Source organism: Lycium barbarum, chromosome 6, assembly GCF_019175385.1.
Source record: "Lycium barbarum isolate Lr01 chromosome 6, ASM1917538v2, whole genome shotgun sequence".
NCBI classification, from domain to species: domain Eukaryota; kingdom Viridiplantae; phylum Streptophyta; class Magnoliopsida; order Solanales; family Solanaceae; genus Lycium; species Lycium barbarum.
Genome location: NC_083342.1, coordinates 129,955,283 through 129,968,610, shown reverse-complemented (window position 1 = coordinate 129,968,610; position 13,328 = coordinate 129,955,283). Strand labels below are relative to the sequence as shown.

General features: G+C 35.4%; 1 non-coding gene and 1 pseudogene across 1 annotated transcript; both read left to right on the top strand.

The window, feature by feature from the left end:
• Positions 1-6,840: 6,840 nt before the first annotated feature.
• On the top strand, positions 6,841-9,269 carry LOC132644665 (endo-1,4-beta-xylanase 5-like; annotated as a pseudogene).
• Positions 9,270-10,968: 1,699 nt separating this feature from the next.
• Positions 10,969-11,040, top strand: TRNAG-UCC (transfer RNA glycine (anticodon UCC)). Its single transcript has one exon. It is a non-coding gene; the product is annotated as a tRNA-Gly (tRNA).
• The last annotated feature ends 2,288 nt before the right edge of the window (positions 11,041-13,328 follow it).

Sequence of the window (13,328 nt, the reverse complement as noted above, 5' to 3'; positions counted from 1 at the left end):
CTTCATATTGAAGCGCTCTAGTACACGTTCTATGTACTTTTTCTGCGACAAATAAAGCTTCTTTTCATCTCTCGAACGAGTAATTCTCATGCCCAAAATCTGCTTAGCATGACCCAAGTCTTTCATTGCAAAAGACTTACTCAACTGTTTCTTCAACTCGTCAATCCTAGAAGCATTTTTGCCTACAATCAACATATCATCCGCATATAGCAGAAGGATGATAAAGTCACCATCAGAAAATCTTTGTACAAACACACAGTGATCTGAAGAAGTCTTATTGTAGTCTTGCTCCCCCATAACAGACTCAAACTTCTTGTACCACTGTCTGGGAGCTTGCTTCAATCCATAGAGACTCTTCTTGAGTTTGCATACAAGATTTTGTTTACCTTTTGCCTTGAAGCCTTCAGGTTGTTCCATATAAATCTCCTCTTCTAAGTCACCGTGAAGAAAAGCAGTCTTCACATCCATCTGCTCAATCTCCAAATCAAGACTAGCAGTCAAACCAAGAACTGTCCGAATGGAGGACATTTTCACGACAGGAGAAAATATTTCGTCAAAGTCAATACCTTTCCTTTGACCAAATCCCTTAACAACCAATCTAGCTTTGTATCTGGGCTTCAAGCTGTGTTCTTCGGCTTTAACTTTGAACACCCACTTGTTCTTCAAAGCTCTCATGCCCTTAGGCAAGTTCACCAACTCATAAGTATGGTTCTCACGCAGAGATTTCATCTCATCTTGCATGGCTTCAATCCATTGATTCTTGTGCTCATCTTCCATGGCCTCCTCATAACATTCAGGTTCTCCCCCATCAGTGAGGAATACATACTCATTAGGTGAATAACGGGAAGAAGGAACATGCTGTCTAGTAGACCTTCTAAGTGGAATATCTGACTCATCCACGACTTCATGAGTAGGAGCATCTACTTCATCAATAGCAGCATCGTTATCATCATCAACATGCTGATCTGGAACATGATTCTGGGCATCACCATCGTCATCGAGCCCACCAACTTCATTAGCATTTGTATGAGGAACTTGATCAAGATTAACTAAACCTTCAGAACTTGAAGATTTTATCTTCTCCGCTTTGTTAATATCTTCAATGTTTTGATCCTCTATGAAGATAACATCACGGCTTCTCACAACCTTCTTCTCAATTGGATCATATAGCCTGTAACCAAACTCATCAAGGCCATAACCAATGAAGATGCACTGCCTTGTCTTGGCAGTTAATTTCGACCTTTCATCTTTAGGCACATGTACAAAAGCTTTACAACCAAACACTTTCAAGTGGTCATAGGAAACATCCTTTCCATACCAAACTCTGTTTGGAACATCACTTTGCAAAGCAACCGCAGGGGATAGATTAATAACTTGTGCAGCGGTCAATAAAGCCTCACCCCATAAGGAATTCGGCAACTTTGCTTCAGAAAGCAAACATCTGACTCTTTCCATCAAGGTCCTGTTCATCCTCTCTACTAAACCATTAAGCTGAGGAGTCTTAGGAGGATTCTTCTGCTGTCTGATACCCTGTTGCTTGCAGTATTCGTCAAACGGTCCACAATATTCACCATCGTTATCAGTACGAATACACTTCAGCTTCTTTCCAGTTTCTCTTTCAACTGAGGCCTGAAACTGCTTAAAGACACCCAACACTTGGTCTTTAGTCTTTAAGACGTAGACCTAAAGTTTCCTTGAGCAATCATCAATAAAGGTAGCAAAATAAAGTGCACCACCCAAAGTCCTTGTCTTCATTGGACCACATAAATCTGAATGCACCAACTCAAGCAACTCTGTCTTTCTTGAAGGAGGATAAGACTTGAAAGAAACTCTATTTTGTTTTCCAGCCAAGCAGTGCTCACACGTTTCTAATTTAGCACTTTCGAAATTTGACAATAATTTCTTTTTGGCCAGAACATTTAGTCCTTTCTCGCTAATGTGGCTAAGCCTCTTATGCTATAACGTTGAAGAGCTATTGCTCTCAACTGCATTCACCATATCAACACAGGTAGAGGCCGTAGTCCAGTATAGACCACGACGCTTTTCGCCACGAGCCACAATCATGGAACCTTTAGTAAGCTTCCACTTTCCAGCACCATTGGTACTGACATATCCCTCATCATCCAAAACACCAACAGAGATCAAGTGCAAACGAACATCAGGTGCATGCTTTACATTGTTTAAAACTAGTTTAGTTCCAATACTAGTTTTCAAACAAATCGTTCCAACACCAGCCACCCTAGATACAGTCTCATTACCCATACTCAAAGTTCCAAAGTCACCCGGAGTATAGGATGAGAAAAATTCCTTCCTTGATGTCACATGAGATGCGGCACCACTGTCCACAACCCAGCTTGACTCATCACAAGCAATATTTATCATATCCGCATCAAGGACAGTAACAAGATCTTCTGTAGTGACAGCGGCAACACGATTGCCATCTTCTTTCTTTTCCTCCTTTTCTCTATTCTCTTTTTTCAAAATCCGGCAGAACTTCTTTGTGTGCCCTTTTTTCCCGCAATGATAGCAGTCAATATCTTTAAGTCTGCTTCTGGATTTGCTTCTATGATGTTCTCTATTTTGAGAACCACGATTCTTGCCCCTCCCCCTAGTGTCAGTCACCAAGACATCTGATGAGGAGGAGCCTTGAGATTTTCTTCTCATCTCTTCATTTAAAAGACTGCTCTTGGCAAGATCCATAGAGATCACACCATCCGGAGCAGAATTTGATAATGAAGTTCTAATAATTTCCCAAGAATCTGGTAGGGAACCAAGTAGAAACAAGCCTTGAATTTCTTCATCAAAATTAATACCCATAGCAGATAACTGGTTCATGATCCCCTGAAAAATATTCAGATGATCTGTCATTGCGGAACCATCGTGGTATTTTAAATCCAGCATTTGCTTTATCAGAAACATCTTGTTATTACCAGTTTTTCGAGCATACAAACTTTCAAGATGCTCCCATAGGGTCCGAGCATGTGTCTCTCCAGAAATATGGTTCAACACATTATCGTCAACCCACTGTCTAATAAAGCCGCAAACCTGCCGATGCAACAAATTCCACTCTTCATCTGATTTATTATCAGGCTTTTTATTTCCAAAGACAGGTTGATGAAAATTCTTGACATAGAGCAAATCTTCCATTTTGCCCTTCCAAATGGCATAATTTACGCCACTCAAAGTAACCATTCTACTAGTGTTGGCTTCCATCGTTTATCACAAATACAAATACTATTTCATTCGAAGACCAAAGTAATTCTTTTCTGATGTGGAAGTTCAGACTGTGCTGCAACCACAGAGCATACTCAGACAGAACCTTGGCTCTGATACCACTTGATGGGAATAAAATAGACCCGCAAAAATAATATTCACGGTATTAGTGATAAACGCGGAACACTAACTTATGGTTAAATCAGCAAGAATAAAATGCAGCAATAATGACACCAAGATTTTACGTGGAAACCCTTCTAAATAAGGGAAAAACCACGGCCAAGAGGAGCAACTGATATCACTATAGAGGAATTTTACACTGTGTAGTAACGAGTACAAATACTCCTAAGACCACTACACCCTCAAAAGAAATAACACTCTTTTGATTTTCCCACCTCACTACAATATCACTCACACTCTATTTTTCTTCATAGACTATTTTCTTACATAGTCTATGGTATACCTCACTTTGCTCTCACTCAGATGTATTGTCTGAGATTTTTGATGTGTATAGCAAATGATCTTGGTATCTAACAAATGAACCATAAGCTGCCTATTTATAGGAATGAATTTCCTATGGTGAGGTAAGCGCTTACATCACGATTATGATGAGGTAAGCGCTTACATCATGAAAATGTGAACAAAGAAATTGGCTTGTTAGCCAAGTCCACAATTGTTGTCAATGTATAATTTGTCAAAGGAAGAAAAATTTTCCTTTCTTAAAATATGGGATAGGGGACTGGACCCCACACCCCTTACCTTTCGAATGGAAAAGGGTCCCCCTTGAACCCAAAAGTCAACCAAAATAACGTAAAAAAAACCTTGCAGATTTTACATAATGTCGTTAGTATTCCTTGTTGCCAGATAATTTTTGAAGACCACAACAATACGATTAATATTTTTCATTCAAAGAGATATATCTTTAAAAGTGCAAATTAATTATTACACTAATAACGTTAACTTGGTATACGCTAATACTTAATACAAAAAGGATTACAACAATATAATTATATTTCTTTCATTCAAAGAGAGCCCATCCTTAAGATGCAGATTATTACACTAATAAATATTTCAATTTAACTTGGAATACAGTAATACTTAATTCAAAAAGGATTACAACAATATAATTTAATTTCTTCCATTTAAAGAGAACACATCTTTATGCAGATTATCACACCAATAAATATTTCAAAGTTTCTCTCTGGCCTTTGCTTCCTAAAGGTAAACATTCCCCCCCCCCCCCCCCCCCCCTCTCTGTGAATTTTATATGCATGTTATTTGGTTTTACGGTGTTCTATTAGGATACGAGAAGAAGCGGTAATAGTCGCAACAAATTTAAAACTACAAATCGTATATGTATAATAATGACATCTGGTACAATCCTGCAAGGGTTTTTTCATTTTTCTTTTCGACGCGGGGTGTTGGTGGGGCGGGGGCGTGGGGTCACATAAAATTAGCAAGCTATTTTTTGTAATAAAATTTCATTCAATTTTGCATATCATGTCACTGAATATTTTTTTGTAACAAAAAGTCATTCAATTTGCCTAAATATCATATAAAATATCTCGTTTGTTTCCTCTTAATAACTTAGTATGATAGTTAGACAGAATTGAGTGATTCTTCCGTCACAAAAATAGCTCAGACCTTTTCGTGATATTTAGGTATAGTTTTAGTGACTATTTCTTACAAAAATAGGACCGAATAATATGAATAGTTCTAGGTTTTATGTGCAAAGAAAAATTAGTAGTCAACTTACTTGAGTCTGAGTCTAAAGAGATCTTGAATGCGATATTTTTTAAAATTCTTGGGCCCACCTATAATACTAATTTTCTTTTTCTATTTTGATTTCTCATCCAGTATTCGGTACCTGCATTAAGGCCCGACTAATCTAGATTCGTGCCGGGTAGTCCCACTTTGGGGGATAAAGCACTACCTAACAATGGTGACTCCGAACTCAAGACTTTGGTTAAGAATGGAGTAGTACCAGTCACTACACTAACAATCATTGCTGGTGCAATTTTCTTTTTCTACAACAGCTACATAGACATACATATACCAGATAATTCATTCTTTTTGTTTGTTTCGATTCAGAAAAATACTCAAGTCCCAATTTCTTATTATTATTATGAGAACAATTTTGGAGAAGTCCTCAAAAGTTGTAATCACAATAAAATTAGTACGATATGCTCTAAGTGATCTAAACATAATTGTCATAAAAGTGCATCTCGGTGTACTAAGCTCCTGCAATGCGCTAAACATAATTTTCATACAGTAACTAATTTATAATGTACCCTTATCAAAATTGATAACTTTTGGATTAGAATCTCCAAATTCATGAAATAATTGATTTTCATACCAAATCAATTTTAAGTAGCCTATAAACTCTACATCATAAATACTTTTGATGTTAAAAACTTCATGTATAATTACTCCCTCCATCTCAATTTATGTGGCATCATTTGATTAGGCCAGAGTTTAAGAAAGAAAGAAAGACTTTTGAAATTTGTAGTCCAAAACAAGTCTTAGATACTTTTGTGGCAGTAAATTATCTCATAAGATTAAATTATTTTTAATTATAAAATTGTGACATTCTTTTTTGACAGACTAAATAGGAAGTGGAGTACATTTTAACGCCGTCCCTAGGTAAGAATATGCAGCAGAACTCTTATTTCTCTAGATAGCTTTCTTTGTTTGGCTGAGTGGCACAGGGAGAAATTTACACATCTGATGTTCACATCAAAACTTTTCTATAAACTCTTATCACTTGCCAATTTAATTTGCAATTTTCATGAATATATTGTTCGGTTTAGTGTAAATATTGAAGGGAAAATTATAGTGCTTTGCAACTTCAATCTCAGTTGGAAGCCGTTGAAATTGAAGATTTCTTATTTCCTTGCATCTTATCTATTATGCTAAATTTTATATCGTACATTTCTTTTTTTTTTTTTCTTCTCATAAGATAGCTGAATTATATATTAACTGTGGATTTGTAAATGCAGATTCTTTGACATTGTCATCATGAAAAGACATAATCTAGTTCTAGTGTTATGTTATTTGCCACTTGGTTTGATAGGTTTGTATCACTTCTTTCCCTTAAGGGTGTGTTTGTATGGACAAAAACATGTTCCAAATATATTTTTTAATTTTTTCATATTTGATTAGTTAAAATATTTTTCTAAAAAAATAAATTTTATAAATATATTATATGTTGATTGATTCTCTTTCCCATCCCTAACCACCACCCCCCACCCCCATCCCCCACCTACGACCACTGCTGGCTTCCCAACACTCTACCCCCTCCCTCCTCCCACCCTCCTCCCTCCTCCCACCCCCTTCCCCTACCCCAACCCCTCATCCCCCTCCACCCTCACTCACCCAGCATCCATCCTCGTAGTGTTTAATTTTTTAAAATTATATATAAACACTCTGGGATAATCTTTTCTATTTACTTAGCAAACAGTCAAACATCATAAAATAAGTAAGAAAATTGCTTATTTTTCAAGAAAACATTTTCTTTCATACCAAACACACCCTAAATTGTAGTACTTTTTGTAACAAAATGATATATATTAATTTACGACTTTATTGTTATATGTTTGGTAGATTTTGAAGTTTATGCAGAAAACTATGACTACAGTTATACAGCCGAGGCATAACTCCTTGTTTTTTGCTCTTATTCTTTTGCAAGATCAACAATGATTAGCTCATTAATTACTGATTTGTCATGATTCTACAATTTGTGTTTGCAGTGTTTGAAAGATCCTCTTAAACCTCAATATAATGGAGGGATAGTGGTAAATCCAAAATTTAATGATGGATTAAATGGATGGTCCATTCTGGGAGATGCTAAAATAGAGAACAACGTTTCACGAGATGGAAATAAATTCATTGTTGCCTCAGAGAGAAAAAGACCGTATCATGGGTTTTCACAAAAGTTTCAATTGGACAAAGACAAGTTCTATGTAATTTCTGGTATCACTCTCGACTTGTATACACTGATTATAACTATTATATACTGATTATAACATGGATTACACAAATATTACATATTCGTCAACTGGATATTTTTGGTTTAAGCGTCTATTTAGATTAATTTTTTAAAGATATTTATATCTGTAGGATGGGTACAAGTGAACCATGGTGATGATGCCAATGTAGCAGTCATATTCAAGACTCAAAGTGGTTTTCAACATGCTGCTTGGGTCATTGCTAAATCTGGTTGTTGGTCCATGTTTAAGGGTGGCTTAGTTGTCAATGCTTCGGGTCCTGCCCAACTCTATTTTGAGGTGATGAAATTTCCTTCTACATTAATCCAAATCTATTTGATTAGTAACCATATTCGTCAACAGGTTATCAATTAGTGTTTATCATATAAAAATTTATATATAAATAACCTGATTGTGTAAATATATTTACTTGTTCTTGTTTTTTTTTTTTTTTTTTTTTTTTCCTTTTTCCAGACCTATAATACAACAATTGACATATGGGCGGACAATATTTCACTAAAATCATTCAACCAGAAGAGTGGACATCCCATCAAAATCAAACCATTGAAAAGGTACATCAGCTGTATAAGTACATCTCCTTTTGTCTTAATAAAAATTACCTTAATAAGATTTTTTTTAAAAAAAAAAAACTAGATTAATTTTGGTTAACAAGAAGATAATTAATGATATGTAGCCTGTAGGTACGCAAAAGTAAAGTGGCAATCCAAGTAGTTGACTCACAAGGCAAGCCTTTACCTAATGCAACAATCTCCTTGGGGCAAGGAAGAGCCAATTTCCCATTTGGTGTTGCAATTAGCAAAAACATCCTAAACAACAGAGCTTACCAAAACTGGTTCTTCTCAAGATTCAAGTTCACAGTATTTGAAAATGAAATGAAATGGTACAGTACTGAAACATCTCAAGGCAAAGTAGACTACTCAACTTCCGATGCAATGGTCAATTTATGCAAGAGTAAAGGTGTCAGTATCCGAGGCCATAATATATTTTGGGATGACCCAAAGATGCAGCCGAATTGGGTCCCTCCATTGAACCCGCAACAACTCTCTGCTGCTGCCGGAAAAAGGCTCGCCTCAGTCGTTGCGAAATACAAAGGCCAAGTTATTCATTGGGATGTTATGAATTAAAACCTTCACTTTAATTTTTTTGAAAGTAAACTTGGTCCAGGTGCATCTGCTAACTATTATCGTTTGACTGCACAAATTGACAATAAGGCGACTATGTTCTTGAATGATTATAATACAATTGAAGATCAAAGAGATGGAGCATCGTCACCAGCCAATTATCTCAACAAAATTAAACAATTAAGATCAGGAGGGTACGGGGGTCTTCTTGGAATTGGATTGGAAGGACATTTTAGTACTCCAAGCCAGCCTTATATTAGGTCCGCAATCGATACGCTTGCTTCTACAAAATTGCCCATTTGGATCACTGAATTGGATGTTACATTGATAGCTGCTTTTGGAGTGAATTTTGGCATCTCTACTAATAACTTAGCTGAGGCACAGGCGATGGAAATAGGAGTAGAATGGTGTGTGACGAAGGGATTTAGAAAGTTAGAAATGGAAAGCGATTCCAAGCTGCTGGTAGACTGGATATTGAATCAAAGTGAACCTCCATGGTCCATAATGGACACTATCGTGAATATTAGATCTCTTCTGGAAAATGTGAATAGTTGGAAGATGGAACACTGTTACAGGGAAGGTAATAGAGCAGCAGACACCTTGTCCAACTGGGGATTGGAATGCAAAGAAACAACGTGGATTACTAATTTCCAACAGCTGCCCAAAACAGTTAAAGGGGAGTTAAACATGGATAGAATGCAAATGCCTACTTTTAGGAACTGTCCAGTCAAGAATTCAAAGGAGTACCAAAACAAGATGTATAGAATTTATACTTTTGACGTTCCTTAACTCATATTTTGTATAGAAGAAGAGTAGTCACTCTTCTATGACACCAATTTTTTGTAAGCTTAAAGGAAAACCTATCAAACATAGTATGGGACTGTCCATACAAAGATAGGTATAGGGAGATTTTCTCCTCTGTGATGTAATTTGGAGATATGAATAAAATAGAGCCCTCGAGGAGAGGGTGAATTGAAGAAAAAAAAAAAGAATTGGATGTTACAAGCAGTCCAAATCAAGTACTTAATTCCCTCATCTAAAGCGAATCAAAGATTTTAAGTCGGTGAATGCAATATATTTATCAGAATTATTCTAACATTTTGTTTTTGTTTTTTGGCATCTAAGGCACATTTCTTAGATCAAATTATAAAGGAGGTTGTTGGACACCCAGCTATTCGAGGGTTATTAATTTGGTCAGCATGGAACCCAACCGGATGTTACCGAATGTGTTTGACTGATAATAATTTCAAGAATTTGCCAACTGGAGATGTCGTCGACAAAGTTCGTGCAACATTATCACACGAGGGTTTGGTTGGGACTACAAATGCCGAGGGTTATTTCGAGACTTCACTTTTTCATGGAGATTACAAAGTCATTGTCACACATCCTTCGATCGCAAATTCGTCCTTTCACCATAATTTGACAGTGATACCTACTATATCTGAAAGTACCAATGAAAGAATTATTAAGTTATAAATTCACTACTGTAGGAGTCAAACATGCGACATTCAGGCCATAGGTAATATATGTAGTAATATGTTTTCTTTCTTGTATTGTATTTCAGTGTTTACTATAATTGTTTTGAAAACAAAAGTTGAATGAAAGAATGACTCATTTTCTATTACTATCAACATGTTAACATACTCCCTCTGTCTCAAGTTGGTCATTATACTCCCTCTCTGTCTCAATTTATGTGGCACATTTTGAATTTTGAGAGTCAAACATTGTAATTTTAACCGTGAATTTGGGCATGGAATTATTAAGTTTTTGAAATAAAATTTATATATTTGAAAAATACGTAAAAAGTACTATAAGTCACAATAATTGACAAACTCAAAATATGTAAAAGATATATGAAAAAATTCAAAGAAATACTTGTTTGAATATCAAAATCCGAAAGGTGCCACATAAATTGGTACGGATGGAATAATATTTTGCTAAGCACAACCTTCAATTAATTAAAATGAATGTTTTTGGTTCCTTTATTTAGGAAATATGTGATATTTAGAATGTCTTTATAACTATATCACCTTCAAAGATGAAGTAACTGTACTAATTGAACACAATATATCACCCAGATAATTTGAATGATTTAGCACTTAATAATTTATTAAATTTGTGAAGATTCACAATTTGAGGGATCAAAGGTACACATATCAATTAATTGAATGTTAAGCGTGCATAACTAGAAATCATAAGTACCAAAATTATAATTTATCGATATTTGAGGGACTAAAATGTTAATATCCCTTAAACTAAGTACAAGATCATCAAAAGCTTTATGGACTCTGAAGAAGTGTCAATTGCACCTTTTTATTGACTCCTTCAATGGAGGCATGAGTCCATCCATATCAATTCCTTGTCTGTTCCATTCATGAGGCATATTCTTTATCTTAGTTTGTTCCGAAAATTATGATGCATAAATAATTTACAACAACAAATCCAGTGATTATAGTAATACAAATACATATCTTTTTTTTATTTTTATTTTTTTTAATAATTTATGCCCTGTCAAATGTCGCCTCATAAGCTGGGACGAAAAGAGTAGGTCGAAAGAGTGGACAGTGTAAGATACTAAGATAGTATACCTTAGAATTATTATATTTTGAGGCATTGTAGCAGCCAAAGCGTTTGTAGTCCAACGGTTAGGATAATTGCCTTCCAAGCAATAGACCCGGGTTTGACTCCCGGCAGACGCATTTCTTTTTGCTGTTATGTCTAATTCTCATCTCGTTGTTATTTGCATTGTTTTAAAAGGCAGTGTTAGGACTCGCCCCGGGGCTCGTCTCGGGGCAGGGCAGTGGCAAAACGCCCTGGGGCTAACGTGCGGGGCTTAGTTCATATGAGGCTTACGCCCTAAGCGCCCAACCGTACGCCTTAAACACGCCAACGCCCAGGACTCGCCTAACAGTTCTTACACAAATTATATTTTAAATTCCTTAATTAAAATCATTCACCCTCATAATTGTTTAACAAAATAATGATACTTAATAGTTTTTCATCTATAGAAATAGAAGATTGAGTGTAACTCATATAACAAGTCGTAGTATTGGATATTTACTATTTGAGAACGTCGTGAGGGTGAATATCACTTATTTAAAAAAAAAAAAAAAAACACATAGCGGAATTGTACATTTTCACTTGTCATTGGTCATAAGTCCTATGTATCAGAATTATCATATAATTTTATTTTTTGTTCATGAAGAAGTTATGTTTTAATTGTAATATTGATAAATTTTATTGATTATTTGCTTATAGGGAGATAAAATGAATAGTATGATAGTAATAGTGTTTTAAGAAACTGTGTTTTTTTCCGTGTTTGAAAGTTAAAATGTTAGAATTGTTTTGCATTTCATAATAGCTTTTATTTCATTGTATTGTTTATACTTGTAAAATTATGTTATATATAATTATAAGTTATAAGCGGTGTATAATGGGCTTTGATCATTTTTTTTGTGAGGATCAAGCGCGCGCGCGCTCACACACACACACACATACATACATACATACACATATATATATATATATATATATATATATATATATATATATATATATATATATATATATATATCTTTTATTTTTTTATGTAATTTTACCTATTTAAAAATATTTATTGTAATTATATTATTTTAAGAAATACTAAAAATTAAATACCCATGGGGCTTACGCCCCGTGCCTCGAGGCTTACGCCTCGTCGAGGCGTAAAACGCCCCGCCTTACGCCCCCACCTTTTAAAACACTGGTTATTTGTACTTTTGTGTATCTTCATCCTTTTTTGTATGTCTTTATTTCCTAGTTTGGTCTGATAGACTATGTTTGGAACGCATCATACTCTATTTATTTGAGGTTGATTCATTATGGATGTTTATAATCTTCAATACACTATGGTGTATGAACATTTTACATGACAATCATCGGAGATTGGATGGTGGAATGTTAATGATCTTTCTTTGGTTTGAGTTTTGAAAACGGTATTTAAGGTTAATTCATTATGGATGTTTATAATCTTCAATACACTATGGTGTATGAACATTTTACATGACAATCTTTGGGGATTGGATGGTGGAATGTTAATGATCTTTCTTTGGTTTGAGTTTTGAAAATGGAAAATCTTCTGAAAAAAACACTTAGAGCTCTTAGCAGGCTTATCCAAAAGCTTCAAATATCAAATAAAACCATAAGAAGGTAAAACAATATTCCTTTTCGTATTTTTTCTCCTACACAACTCAAGTGAGATGTCCTAACTAATTACGTTCCTCTCAAGTATAAGATCCTTGTTATGATCACAAATGAGTTTTACTAATAATTCCATGTAATTCACTGTTAATTAGCTGTCAAGTAGTTAAAGTAGTTAGAGTATAGTCATGTGCACAGCACATGGGAATTAGTTAGACAGTTAACAGTTCCCAGAGTTAGTTAGCAACTGAATTTCCCTCCCAAATTCTGTTCAGTCCTTACTTGATTATAAAGACTGAGTTTGGGATACATTTGTACACACTGGTGAAGTCATAAATCAACAAACTGAATTCATTGTTCTCTCATTTTCTCTCTATTGGGTATTTGTTCAGGAACACCAGAACTGTTCCTTAGAATACTCCATCTTTCTTTTTGTTTTTCTTTGAGTTCACATCATTGGTATCAGAGCAGTCTGCTCTTCGACCTGTGAAAATGGGTGACCATAACACGAGATTACAGGAGTTACGCAAAGAGATCGATACTTTGAAGAATTCCATGGAAGGGGTAGTTGGTTCAGTTTCTGAAATGGGCAAAATGGTCGATGCTAAGGTGGCTAATGCCATGGATGACATCAAGAAGTTGATTGAAACGATGATGACTAGTAATCAACCAGAAGCTCCAGCTGCAAATGGGAGGCGCGAACCAGAAGTTGTAAGAATTAGGGATGATGAGTATCAATTGCCTACAAGAAATTACAGGGTTGAGTTCCCAAAATTTGATGGATCTGGGTTGAAAGATTGGTTGTATC